The sequence below is a fragment of the Sturnira hondurensis genome, unplaced genomic scaffold (assembly GCF_014824575.4).
Source record: "Sturnira hondurensis isolate 20B ecotype Veracruz unplaced genomic scaffold, ASM1482457v3 Scaffold0013063, whole genome shotgun sequence".
Lineage (NCBI taxonomy): Eukaryota > Metazoa > Chordata > Mammalia > Chiroptera > Phyllostomidae > Sturnira > Sturnira hondurensis.
The window spans coordinates 3,870,168-3,885,414 of NW_028085694.1; positions in this window are offsets into that span (position 1 = coordinate 3,870,168).

Here is a 15,247-nt window from a genome sequence, read left to right on the forward strand (position 1 = left end):
TAAAAATATAAATGTAACATCTCACACTCCTGGAGGTCAGAGGTGCAACAAAGTTCTCCCAGGGCTAAAACGCAGGTGTGGACAAGGGTCCCCTTCCCTCCGGGAGGCTGCAGGGGAAGCGTGTTTCCTGGCCTTTCCCACTCAGAAGGTCGGCCCCTTCTTCCACCCTCACGCCCTGTGCCTCTCTGCACCTTCCTTCTATAGTCGCATCTCCCGCTCCCTCTTCACCCTCCTCCTCTGCCTCCCTGGTCCACTTTCAAGGATCCTCGTGATTACATGAAGCCCATCCAGATAATCCAGAATAATCTCCCCTACCTCAAAATCCTTAGTTTAATCGTGCTGTAGAGGCATGTGACATAACCACAGGTTTCAGGGATTAGGACAGGTTTGGGGGCCATTATTCTGCCCACCACCTAGCCCGATCCACATTCACACAAGCTGTGTGAATGCGTTGCAGACTGTACTGAAGGGCGGAGAAGATTGCTGGAGAGGAGCGAGTTTTTGTTGCAGCCACGCAAACTACTGCACATGGACTCTCAAAGATCCTCCTCTGGCCATTCTACTACTGGACAAGGGCCTGGCCCTGAGTGGGTCTGCCTGCCCAGGCCAGCTCTCGACTTCAAGTAGGGAAGATTTCACCACACGAGTCCAGGTGACTGTGAGGGTACATTTTCTAAAGCTGGAGACGGTGACATGAGGAAGGCCTTAACATAGAGCCTTCTCTGGGCTCAACAGGAGAGCCCAGGCCGGGCTGCCTCAGCTCACTGGGAAGTCAGAGAAAAGGGGGTCTTGGGGACAGTTCAAGGGGTCAGCCTGGGACGAGCTGCCAGGTACCCACTGCCTTAGAGTTTAGGAGACAGATGCCTGTGAGGAAAGAGGTTGCAGGGAAGGGAGAAAGGAAAGGGAATGGTGCCAGGGAGAGCACGCGGAGCTTTTCTCTCTCTTGTGGGCAGGAATCTCAGGGGAGGCCTCAGGGGAGGGTTTCAGCTGCATACTCATCCCCTCTCCAGGTGTGTCCTTTCAGGGTCACGATTTCCAATGGTTGGTCAGTGACAGGGCAGGAGTCCTTAGTCACTGCAGTTGGTTCTGAGAGCATCACCCACCTGGTTCTGCTGCTTGTCTGGGCCTGGAGCTAAAACACAGTGGAGGCCTAGATGTTATCTCCAGGGAGGGAAGGAAGAGGGAGAAGTTCCCCTGGGGGTGAGGTCCTTGTTTGCCCAGTTTTGCTCTCTTCCAGGCACTGGGGGCCTTCTGCCCTGGTCACCATCTGTACCTGGCTATAAATTGCCTGGCCACTTTATTCAGCTCTCTCAGTTTTTCTACTCCACATGCCAGGGAATTTCCCTAGCTTCTCACTATCCTGTCTCACCACCCTCTGTGTGGTTCCCTGGCCATTTTACCACACAAGACATCTCGGCTTCAGCCTTCTCTGACTTCTCCCCTGTGGCTTGACAGGAGAACTCTCGGTTCTTCTCACTGTTTTGCAAAACAAACATTCCCCAGCCTTGCTTTTATGAAAGGGCACACTGATAAAAACCGGCCTTCACTGAACAAGAGCCACCCTCGATGGAATGTGATCATATTTGTAAACCCCAATTCGTGGGCTGGTGATGGCACGTCGACTTGCCCATGGACACAGGGCTGCTGCCCACCTCAGAGCCACGCCTTGCACTTGCTTCTCTTTAGATGAGGACACCTCAGGAAAATGTCTCAGGGATCATTTTTAGCTGAACAAAAGGGCAGGAATTCAAGTTGATGCTTTCCCTTCTCAAGATCTAAAAGAAGAAACCGGTGCTCAAGTAAGAGATGAGTCTCAGCGGAAAGATGGCATTTTAAAGGATTAGTTAGCAGCTGGAAGGTGCCTTGCTCTATGGCAGTCCCGGGCCAACACCCTCTAGACTGTTAGACCTTGAGGTTGGAGACCATTCACTCACTGTCGTGTCCCGGCCCCCTAGTGTAGTATCTGCGCATTACGGGTCCTTAATACAGTTTGAATGATATAATTAATAGATGCAATATAGAAACCTGTTATTTATAAATTTCTGGGTATAAGTTTTCCACTCACAAATGCAGTCCTTTCTTTTCTAACTCAGCAGGGACGCTGCCCCCCTCCACTTATGACCTGGCTTATATAAGGGCGGACTGTGTTCCTCGTTCTCGGGGAGTGTTGGTGTTCAGGGAGTTGAGCGGCCCAACAGGCAGAAACCCTCCGCAGGGGACGGAACAATGGTGTAATGGAAGTGTTTGAAAGCCACACGTTGGCATTAACATATGTGCAAAACAAGCTTTCAAACTGTGAGCCACCGGGATCGGCAGCAGACTATTAATCTTCACTCTGCTCCTGAGCCATGTTTATTCTCGAGAGTGAGTCAGTCACAGACACGAGCTACAAACAGCCGCGATCCGCAACGCCCCCGAGAAACACAGCCGGGGGACTGTGGAAAATGAATTCTCACTCTTGTAATTAAGTATAACATTTTACATTTTGTTTCATGTGGTTGACAAATATAACCCTTTCCCCAGGAGCAGTTTGTAAACAAAATGTTAGGCTTTTTTGATGCAGTGGGGACGGCAGGAGAGGCCCTCAGTGGGAGTGAGAGGGCATCGTGTGCCTTTTCCCAGGAGACACAAAGTGACGTCTGGGGGGGCCCTTCCTGTTGTGGGTGTAGGGAGAACAGCCACACTTTCACTTCTAAGAGTGCAGTTAACTCAGGGCTGTTTGTGCAGAAAAAGGGCAAAGCATGGTTAAATCTCCCAACTTCCTAAAATAACTCAGTTTCACACCTTTATCATGTGTACGAACCCAGAGCAAAATACAAGGTCTGTCCAGAAAGTATCCAGCTGTGTCATATGGAAAAATAGAGACATTTGTTGAAGAAGATACAAGATACAAGAAGTATTGTACACAGGACAGTGATGCCTCAGTCCCCTTCAAAGTAGGCACGTTGGGACCTCACATAGTTCTCCCAATCCCCTTCAGCTGCTTCATGGCATTTTCCTGAATCTCACTGAAGGTCTGAAAACTCTTCCATTTCAAAGGTGATTTTAGTTTTGGGAAAAGGCAGAGGAGTCACAGGGCACCAAATCTGGGTTGTAGATGGGCTGAATCACCTTGGTCATTTGATGTTTCAACAGAAAACTGCACAAGATGTGATGTATTGAGTGGGGGCATGGCTGTGATGAAGCTGCCAGTCACCAGTTGCCCATAGCAGCCTTCTGAATCATCTGAGTAGTTTCCACAGGAGAATGTTCAAGCCTAATGCGAAATTTGATGCAGATGTGTTGCTCTAGTCCCTCGGTCATTTTGAATGCGATGGCCACACAGTACACATGCTCATTCTATGGTGTCTACTGCCCCCTCTGACTAGTACAGTGAAGTCATTGTTGTTCACACATGCGCATTCCCGTCCACTCTCCTTGGCTGCCTGGTTACATAGACGCATACAAACCATTCTCGTTGTATTAACAGTGGCTTGAATTTTTCTGGACAGACCTCATAGACCAGTTTTGACAATCACCTTCATTCCTCGAAATTGCACCTATCCATTTGTCAAACACTCACCGTGCACCCACTGGCACTGTGGTTGGTACAACGACGATGTTCTTGGTGATGTGAAGACGCAGAGAAGTGGTCCTTCGCTCAGGCCCGGGGCAGCTGTAGAGCTGAGGGAAGAGCTGTGACAAGTGTCTGTGGCGTGTCTGGGGACGAACTTGCTGGCTCCTGGGGCTTGTGTATGTAGGTGAGGTTTTGCTAGATACATCCTGTCAGTTTTCTAATGTGTTTTGCCAGTTTTACACTCTCACGAGCAACACGTGAAAGCCTCTGTACCCCCACCCAGCACCCAGAACCGGGAGACCTCAGTTCTTGACCATCCCCCGACCACGTGCTTGTCCCTGTGGTCGTTCACCAAATGAATTGAGTCCTTTTCATTTGCTTATTGGCTATTAGGATTTCCTCTTAATTCGAAGTGACTATCTAACTTTTCCCCCCAATTTTCTAATTAATTTGAATGAATTAGTTATGTATTTTATATATTAGTCCTTTGTGGTTTTGGTGTGTTGCAAATATTTCCTCCCATTCTGTGGCTTGTTTTTTCACTCTTTATAATATCTTTTAATGAACAATTTTTTTAATTTTAATATAGTCTATTTCAGTGTTCCTTAAAATATCTGTGGCAGACATTTTGTCTTGGGTATTTTTTTGGGGGGGAGCAGTTAATTTCTAATCAGCCATGGACTGGTAATTCTGTGAAATATCATAAAAATCAACTAATATAAACATTAGTGTCCTTGCCAGGTGGCTCAGTTGGCTGGGCACCATCCTGTACATCAAGATGCTGCAGGTTCGATCTGGTCAGGGCGCACACCAGAGGCCACTGATCCATGTTTTTCTCTCTTCCCCCCTCTTCCTCTTTCTCTAAAATCAATAAAAACATATCCTCAGATGAAGATTTAAAAAAATTAAATGGCAAAGACATTAAATACTTATTTATAAAAGAAATTAATATTCATTTAAAAGAGAAATAAGAGACGTAAATGTTCCAAGATCAAGTGGGTGATTTCAAGCCTCGTAAACTTTGTCTGCATACAAACCCCAAGACCCCTGGGCACACGCCTCCCTGACCTGGCAGCACATAGGTATGTCGGATGGCGGCCAGTCAGGGAAGAGCCAGTCCGTGAAGGCGTGGACACCTGCTGCCCTGGTCTACCTGTCTGCTACACTCTCCACATCAAAACAATTCAGTCTTGCCCTCAGTCATGGATGGCGTGGATCTTGCCATGCAATGTCACTTAACTCTCCTCACCAAGCCTCCCCTTCCTTTGGGCTGAAAGAAGTCGTCAAACCTTGAACCCGTGCCGGTTCTCAGCAGATTACCTGAGTGATGATCCCAGCCTTAAGCAGGATAGTGTGGGACAGATGGGAAGCACTCATCCTCCTGAGAGAAAAAGAGTAAGGAGATCTTACCGCCTCAGAGGATCCCACCTTACACCTTTCTCCTCTTCCACCATGGGCTCCTGGAGAGAGAGTGTATATCTCAGGCAGTTGTAAAGAGAAGATGGGAATATAGAGGCAATTATTGTTAAAATAAAGCCAGCCCTCTCCACTCCCCAAACATGAGGTGAGCACTGGCTGGGAGAACTATCATGTATGCAGTCATTTCCCATAACCATGACAAACAGCTACTATAAGATCAATGTTATTTGGGTTGTCAAGTAAAATTTTAGCATCAGTGGGAACTGTATCTTTGTAGTTCGGTCAAAGAAGTTAAGGCCCAAGAGGTTTAAATAATGTCATTCAACCAACAGTAATTTTTCATAACTTTTAACTATGAAACAAAGCAAAACTACAGAAAATCACAAAAACCCAATATATAGCTTAGTGAAGTATTACCAGCCACACACTTTCATAATCACCACCCAGAACAAGAAATAGGAGTTCGCCAGCACTGCAGAGACCCTTCCATGTGCTCTGACTTCAGCAAGGTCATAACCTCCTATAGTTCTCCAAAAGTACCCACACTCGACTTTGGACTAATCATTTCCTGATGTTTCTTTATGGCTTTTTTTCCCGAGTGTATATCCTTAGACACTATGGGTTAGTATTGCCCATTGTCAAAAATTTGATATATATCTTTTCATCTACAGTGTCTCTTCCATGCTTTGTTTTTCTTACACCTCCAGTGAAGAACCCTGCCCATTTGACCTATAACAGGGGTTCTCAAGCATCAGCCCGTGTTGAAGTCACCCAGGGAGCTCATTAAAATGCAGACGCTGAACCTCACTTCTAGAGTTTCTAATCTGGTAGGTCAGGATGGGGCCTGAGAATATGCATTTCTAGAAGTTCTCAAGTGGTGCAGCGTGCGGCTGGTATAGGACCACACTTTGAGGATCACTGACCTGTGGAATTTAGCAGTTATGATTTTGGTGATTGCTGCCTTATGGAGCATTCAGTAAATTTCACGGTCCTCTCTGTTTTTTGCAGATTGGGTGCTAGACTCAGACTCTTGACCAAACTAGGGTTTATTCCTTTGGCAAGAATATAAGTTCTGTGTTCTTTCATGAGGAGGCACAAAATATCTGGATGCCTCTTTTCAAATGTTGATAGCAGCCACTGACGTTCATTTCCTAGGCTCATTAATTCATTAGTGGTTGCAAATCAGTGACGTTCAAATGATATAATTTAGTTTTCATTTATCTGCTCAAATAATATTACAAAGAGATACTTTTCTTCTTTACTATTTGGTTATACATAATAAAGTTTATATAGGAAAGATAGGATAAATGTTTGATTTTTTTCCACCTATTTACCAATTTTCAAGGTAACTAATCTAAAGATAATCTATTATTTTCATATATTTAAAAATATCATTATGCCTTGGCCAGGTGGCTTGGTTGTTTGCTGCATTGCCCCCCACACCTGACGGTTGTGGGTTCAATCCCTGCCTAGTTCCCTCCCCAGCTTGGGAGCATCTGGGAGGCAACCAACCCATGTTTCTCTCTCACACTGATGTTGCTTTCCCTCTCTCCCTCTTTCTCTCTCTCTAGAGTTAATAAAAACATATCTTCAGGGGAGAATTATATATATATATAAATTCAATTCAAATATATTTTATGTGTTGCAATCCATGGTAATTACTATCATTACTGAAATTCAAATTATTCCATCTTTGGACACAGAGAAACTCGCCAGGTTGGCTTCACGTCTTTTCGACGGCCCTGCAGCCTCTGACAGCTCCTTGCTCTCTGAGTGCCAGGATGCTACAGGCTCATTCTGTGCACTTCCTGTTCCGGACCCGGGACCAGCCGTTTCTTTAAGAATAAGAAGCCTGGCTTCTTGAAATAGTATTTCAACACCACGGTCAGCTCTACGGGTGTTCATGGTACCTGGGTTGGTCATTGTTTCTAGAACTTTTCAGTGGATCGATATAAATAGAGTTACACACCTATGCATTATTTGATTTTTAAATACTTCATGTGTTCATATTGACATTTTTTTCAAACACAAAGACTGCCTATTTCAAGACTCTTTCATGTAAGAATTTTGGTTCTCGAGCACACAATGGGTGATAAGATTAAAATATCTCAATTATTCACTTGCTTTATTCCACATTAAAGACTCAAGATAACAATACTAATGCTATCACGACCAACTATGATTACTAAAAACAGCTAAAATTTTTTTTGCAAAGGTTATTTTCATTCTTTTTCCTTTTAAAAAACATAGTGGCTTTATATCTGCCCTGTTAGAGCGTACAACCCCCCATATGGTGGATGCTCTATCCCTCTGAGTTGCATGCATCTGACTTTATAGGCAGCTACAGCGCCAGTGCTCACCACTAGTCCATATGTCGACGTCACTCCGATGATTCTCGTTTTCTGAGAAAGGGCCCAGGGAACAAAAATCTCTGGGTTCTTGTATGTTGATAACAGCTTGTGCCTTTTGTACTCGAAAGACCATTAGCTGCATATAAAATTCCTGACTCACACTTTCTTTCTCTGAGTACCTTAAAAATGTTACTAAAATGTCTTTATGTCATGAAGTGTTGCTGTTAAAAAGTCTAAAGATAATCTAATTTTCATTCCTCTAGTCACACGGCTGGTGAGTGGCAGACATAACACGCAAACCCAGGCATTTAACTTCAGGCTCTGTTGTAAAAATCTTTCATTTGAGGCTGTTAAACGTGTGTCAAACCTCCTTTCTACATTTTGATAGTTTTCCACACTGAATCCCAAGCATTTCCCAGATGCCCTTGCAGCTGGATTGCAGAGGTATGTCATTTGGGTTTCACCAATCAGATGCACCCAGATTTAGCAAATACTGCAGGCTGATGACCAGTTTTTGTGTGAACACATGTTTTCAATTCTCTTGAATAAGTTAAATTTGAATTTCAGATAGTGAATAATATTTAAATATAAGTGTGGCTCAAATATTGCATAGGGCAAACATATTAAAAAACTGCAGTTTTCTAAAATTCAAATTTAACCTGAAATTGTGTATTTTAAAAACTTTCACCTGAGGTTATATTCACTGATGAAAGAAAGAGAGAGAGAGAGAGATTGATTGGTTGCCTCTCAGACACGTCCTAACTGGGGGATGGAACTCACAACCTAGGTATGTGCACTGACCAGGACTCAAACAGGATGACACTCCAACCAACTGACCTACCTGGCCAGGGCTGGAATTCTGTATTTTATCTGTCAACTTCACCCAGGTGAAGATTGGATAAAAAATGAGAAATACAAAGAAGTTCCGTTAGTGAATTCTATCAAATATTGAACAAAGAAATAATACCAATGTACACAATCTGTATCAGAAAATATAAGAGGAAGGAACACTTCCCAACCCATTTTATAAGGCAAGCATCATTCTGACAAAGATATTACAAGCAAAGAAACTAGGGACCAACATCTCCCATAGATGCAAAAATCCTTAACAAAAACATTAGCAAATTAAATCCAAAACTACATTAAAAAGGAAAGATGATAACGAGATCCAAGATCCTTCAGACACAACCCTGCTCTCCCAACCAGCACAGCCCTGGGATTCAAGAGCATCCACGATGCATGGTTCAAGGCCACCTCCCTGGGGTTCAAATTCTAGCCTTTGATTAAACTTCAGACAGTGACATACCAAGACTAGGTTATTTTGCTTCACTGTGGAATTTTTGTTTCAGAATTAGTAATTTAGGACACTTTAGCATAAATGGTGGTATGAAAAATTTTAAATTATTGTATTTCAGTAGGAATTTTATGAGTGGTATTATCACAACATCTCATATCTGTAGGAGACTCAAAATCAAGAAAAATTATTTTTCTCAACATATTTTATTTTCTTTTTACTTATAGAGTATTCCGAATCCTGTAACTGATTCTATTCCTCATGTTCTTTTGACCACTAGAAAGAAGTGTGAGGGCCAAATTTGCAGCCCATCTCTAGTAAACATTAAAATACGCAGGTAACATTTTATGTGTTAATCATACCTCTGGCTTTATTTTCCTCCTATTCTTAAGAGTCTTGTATTAAAAATTTTGTCGTAATAAATAGTATATTTTTTTTGCAAAATGTCCCAAATTCCCTGAAGAACACAAAATTCTGTTTCTATGGGTATATCAGACAAGGTTTATTTTAGGGGTACACTAATGTTCAGGATACTTGAGAGCTCAGATGTAGAAAACAATATAATATTTAAAACTATTACTTTGATGAGAAAAAAAGAATGTATGATGTCATTGAATTCCAGAGTTAGAATCTCAGGCCGATGGCATAGAATTGAATCCTGGAGCTCCCTGCTGTATGTCAGCGGGCACCCTCACCACTGGTTAGCAACAAATTCACGGCAAATGATGGCCCCTCTGGAATTTGCCATTTGGGCAAATTTCAAGAAGGGTGAGGATTTCAATAAATGCAAGTTTCACTGGAGCTTCCACATATCTTTGTTACTTTTCCTTCAATATGATTACTGCTAAGAGGGAGCTATGAGTTTTGTATCTTGTGTATCCTCCTAAGGAAAAAAATTAAATAACTCCAGGGATTTGGCAAAGCCACAAATGTACACTTCATTTATCCCAGAGTTAGTCGGCTCTAAAAAAATAAACAAATAAGTAAAGCCTGTGATGGTTAACTTTATACATCAAATTAGAGAATTTTTAAACATTTATTAAATTGTTTATTCATAAATCAATAAATGTATGTATACTAAACCAAAAATGTAGACAATCAAGACTGCATCAGTAATGTGTGGGCATGCCGAATGAGACTACTTGCCCAGATCTGAATATTTTGTAAACAGCATAATTATTTCATAAAACACACTGGACATGGTGTTTATAATCTCCTTTTTGCTAGCAACTCTCCTTAGAAAAGATCAGCTCTACTTTGTTCTATACTTGAAATATCCCAACTCCCAAATCAACAAAACTTCACTGTGCTGGAGGACCACTCTGGCTAAGACACTGATTGCTTCAGCCTGTTGTTTCCTGCTAACATGTGTGCGCACGTCCCATGTATGTGGTGTTTTGTTTTTAAAGTTTAATACAATGTAATATCAGTAACCGGCACAATCATGATGTGCAAAATTACCCTTCAGTTCCATTCTAAACACGGTCCACTTGATTTTATGTGTACAATTGTCATACACGGGAGTAAAACACTGGGACCTTCAATCAGAATGGTTATTTTAAGTATTTTGCTGAAAATTCATATTCAAATATAAATCAAGATGTTAATCTATGCAGTTTGAGATATTTTAGAATCCTATGTTCTGACCCTATTATTCTTAAAAGTAATGCATAATTTCTGGAAAATTTAGAGAAAGTTGTGACAGTTTCAGCTAGTTACAAAAAGTTCTTCTGTTTATTAAATTTATCAAAGAGTTTTGGTGAATTCACCAGTTTCTAAAACTGGCCTTAAGCAAAGGTCTGAAACCTACCAGGAACCATGAAACCCAGTTAGAGAAGTTTTTCAATGAAGTTAACATTTAAGTTGGTAAACTTTGAGTAAGCAGATTGCCCTCCATCATGTGGTGGGCCTTATTCAAGCAGTTGAAGGCCTGAATAGAACAGAAATAGCTGCCCTGAGCAAGAGGGAATTCTCCAGGGTGCCAGCCTTTGGACTGGAACTGCACACTGGTTTTCCTGGTTTTTTGCTGCCTGTCTACAGTGCAGATTCTGGCCTTGCTGGCCTCCACAATGGCATAAACCAATTTCTTATAATAAATCATATATGTGTATCTGTATGTATATTCTATTTGTTTTATTTCTCTGGAGAATTCTTAATAAGGCCAACCCACAAACAAAAACAAAGCAGCATGAGCTGCTTTAGAGCAGCTATGAATCCTACTTATGAAAATAAAGCTGTGAGACATGTGACAGATGGATCTATTCTTCACTTTCATAAAGAAGAAAAATAACAAATTCTCTCAAAGTGTTTGCAGGTCTCAGAGGAGAAAAGACTCAACATGCTTTCAGAATAATCTCATAGAAATGTTACATGCAAGTGTTGTTTAAATCGGTTAGAGATTCTATTCAGTTGTGAGTAATTGAAACCTCTAAAAACAGAGGTTTGAACAAATTAGATGTTTGCTTTCCTCATAGATATAAAGTCTGGAGGGAAGGAGTCTGGGGCTAGAACCAAGGACTTAGAAGGCCACCAGTGGGCTCAGGCCCCTCCTTGCCTCAGACTCTCACACGACTGAGAAACTTTTTTTAAAATTATTAAATATATTGGGGAGACATTGGTTAATAAAGTTATATAAATTTGAAGTGCACAATTCTACAATACATCATCTGTATATTGCATGTGTGTTCACCACCCCAAGTCAAATCTTACATCACCATAAATTTGACCCCCTTTACCCTTTTCTACCTCTCTCCCTGTCCCCCTTTCGCTCTGCTAACCACCATACTGTTGTCTGTGTCTGTGAGTTTTTGTTTGTTTGCCTTGTTTGTGTATTGCTTTCAGTATTATATCCTGCAAATGAGTGATACCATGTTGTTCATGACTTTTTCATCTCTCAGCATGATATTTTCAAGATCCAGTTATGTTGTCACAAATGGCAGTGTTTCATCTTTTCCTATGGCTGAGTAGTGTTCCATTGCATGTATGTACCACATCCACTTTCTCCAACCCTCTATCAAAGGACACTGATTGTCTCCATGTTTTGGCCATTGCAAATGATGCTGCAATGAGCATAGGGGTGTATATATCTTTGTGAATAAATGTTTTCAGATTTTGGGAGTAGATTCCCAGAAGAGGGATTGCTGGGTCATATGTTAACTGTATTCTTAATTGTTTGAGGATGCTGTATTCTCTTTTTAATAGTGGCTGTATCAATTTACATTCTCACTAGCAGTGTGTAAGAGCTCCTTTTTCTCCACAACCCCTGTAACACTTGTTACTTGTCTTGTTGACAATGGCCATTCTGACAGGTGTGAGGTGGTATCTCACTGTGGTTTTGATTTGTATTTCCCTAATAGTAAAGTTGAACATCTTTTCAAATATCTGTTGGCCATTTGTATGACCTCTTGGGAGAAATGTCTGTTTGGGTCCTCTGCCCATTTTTAAGTGGATTATTTGGGGGTTTTTTGTTGTTGTTGTTGAGTCGTATTAGTTCTTTATATATTTTGGATATTAACTCCTATTTATAGGTGTTATGTGCACATATCTTCTTTGGTTGCCTTTTTGTTTTGTTGATGGTTTCTTTTGGTACAGAGGCTTTTTAGTTTGATATAGTTTCATTTATTACTTTTTATTTTAATTTGCTTGCCTTTGAGGTAAAAAAAAAAAATGAGAATCTCTTAGTCATGAGGGAAGGGAGAATAGATAGTAGGTAGGTGACTAGGAGTGTCCATTCCTCATAACTGTGCTCAGGAACTGTGAGGCAGTTTCTGGGACATGAATTGTCTGGGTGTCCCTGTGCCCTCTGAGGGAAGGGAGGGAATTATTTTTAAATGAAGTTCAGCTTTTGCCAGTTTCCTGGTTACCTACTTCTGGATGTATCAGTCCTGGGAGGACTCGTTGGGAACTGAAATGTCACTCAAAGTCCCCAGAGAATCAGTGTTCTGTGCCTTGCTTCAGGGCGCCCCGGAAGGAGACGGCTAGGAGTGAAAAGATATGGGGTGGGCTGGGGTTCACTTCCTCAGCAGAGATGTGGGGTGCAGCTCAGGGGTCCAGTGCATATATTCTGGATGATCTCCAAACTCTACATTTTTTTCTATGTTCGTTTTAAGGGTAATCTAGGAAGAATTTATTTTGTATATTATATTAATAAAACTTCTATGATAATACGTAATCGAAGGACATTTTAACAGAATTGGACACCATTTAAGAAAGTATTTTTCAGCTTGGAGTTTGCAGACACATTTTAATGGGCGTTAAGGGCTGTCTTCCTTGAAGAGTCTGTGCAGAACCGAAGTTTGAACAACCTGCTCCATGGCCTTGAGCGAGGGCCTTTGGAGAGGAACCTACCTGGCACTGCTGTCGACTGCTTACTGAATAAGTAAGCAGCTTACTCTTGCCTTTTTGCAGAGCTTACTGCTGTGGCAGCTTACTCACTAAACACAAGCAGTCTCCTTGGAGCTGATGCTGAGACAGTCGGCCCTGGAGCTGAGGGTCAAGGACTTCACAAAATGCTGAGAATCACCAGTCACCTTAAGAATGCTACTGAGGGGAACAGACATTTGGGAAGCTGCTCCTTTCTTCAGGGAGTTTTTGGGGACATCTTCTGCTCACAATGTCTGCTGCTGTTGTAGAGGGCAGCACGGGGCCCAAGTCATCTGGCTTGAGCTAACCAATCCAGAGAGTGGCGGGCAGTCATTCTGGGTGGGAGCGACCCCACAGTGAGGTCGTGAGGACCTGCACTGTGCTCTGCCTTATTTATTGCTGAATTCCCAATATCTAGGCTACTGCCTTGGTATACATTACTGGCTTCATATTTTCAAGAATGAAAACGAATTGAATAAACAAATAAATGAACTATATAATGTCCGGATTTTCACAATTATTTACCAACCCCTTTTTGGGAGTTCTGTTTTTTGCCTGGTCTTTTCTTTACCTCCCTAAAGTGAATTTGTTTTCTTACTGTGTAGTTTCTCCTCTTCTCTTTCCACCCTCTGAGATTTCTGTCTTTGACAAACTTGTTCTTTGGGCTTTTGCGATGGAAAAGAGGGAGAGAGCTTGGAGAAAAGGGAAGGAGCTCAGAGTCACGGTGAATTGACTGAAGTACAGCCCCCTCTGCTCTTCTCGGGTCCCCCTCCCCCATCCGAGTCCTCTGGGAGGCTCCTTAACGCAGAGATCTATGGCCAAGCCCAGCTCTCTTTGGAAATTGTTCTGCTTTTCCCGAATCTATATCTGCATAGTAATGGACAGAAATCACTGGATTAAAGCTAAAAGAAATCTAAATAATGTAGTGCTAGCAGATAGAGGAGTTCTGAGGGTTAGTTTGGGAGAAACTAACTGAAGTCATGGCGGGATGTGTAGGAGGTGGCTGGGAGAGGTGGGGATAAGTGTCGACTTAGGCTGGCATCCCACTTAATGTTCACTGTTACTCCTCCCAGCTCCCCAAACCCAACAGAGTTTCCTTTGGCTGTCCTTATAGCTAAATAGAATTTTTTTGAAAATATTGAGTTTACAAGCATGCTTTACTTCTCTGAAATGCATTCCTCTCAGTTTTCAGTTTTTCTTTCTTTTGGATGGAGAAAACGCTTCTTGTTGTTTCTCATTGATTTGGGAAATGTAGAACAACTTCTAAGAAGGTTATTATTATTATTATTCTATTTGTTTAGGCTAATTCTAGCAGCATCAAGAGCGGGCAAGGCCATCGCAGGCGTTTGGGCTGTGCACCCCTGGCCTGCCCCCTGGGCACCAGTCCTCATCGGGCTTGAGCAGGGACGCAGAGTCTGCTCCAGGCACTCCTGGGTCGGCCTCTGAGTCAGGGTAGGATGGGGGTGGGAGGGTGAGCACCAAGATGGTAAAGCTGCCCTCTAAAGCTAGAGATTGTTCATTGAGAAAGAATCATCTTCATCTAGGCAGTCATGAGTTCCACCATCGAGCATGAGAGAAAGAGGGAGAAGGACGGACACTTGCCCAGTCATTGCTAAGGCACCATTGTCTGCGAAGAAGGCCACAGAGGGTCCATTTGTGTCTCTGCCCCCCTGCTTACCCATAATGCCCAGACAAGCCCATCTTGGCAAGGGCAGCCTGGACAGCACAACCAACTGTGCCTGATCCCTTCCTTCAACTGTTGTAGCGTGTATGATTGTGCTAGGGGTGAATGCCGAGTCCCCACTCCACTATCCAGAAGAAAAGAACACCATCATCTTCCTTCTGCCCATCTAACTTCTCTTCAGGGAAGGAGACTCACCCAGTCAGTGAACTTGGTGATGACACTGAGCATACTCGTACCTGACTCAATCTCTTTCTCTTTCGTTTCCTCTGAGTTTCCAAGTCTCCAAAGGGTACGTCTATTAGTCCTCTATGTTATATTACAGAACCCATTCCTGTTGCAGGAACCTTAGTTGCATAATTGAACCAGTGACTCGCTGGATAAAAGGAAGAGAATGGGCAATTCTCTTTCACTACAAATCTAAAGCCATTTTTGTGTCTCCTGTAACTTATTTTTAAAATCACTTGAACTTTGGCAGGACCTACCACAATGACAGGTGTAGGGAAGGGAGGAAGAGTAATCATACCACCCTCAGCCTCAGGGATGGATCGAATGGGCTGATTTCATATCTCTTAGCCCAGGCT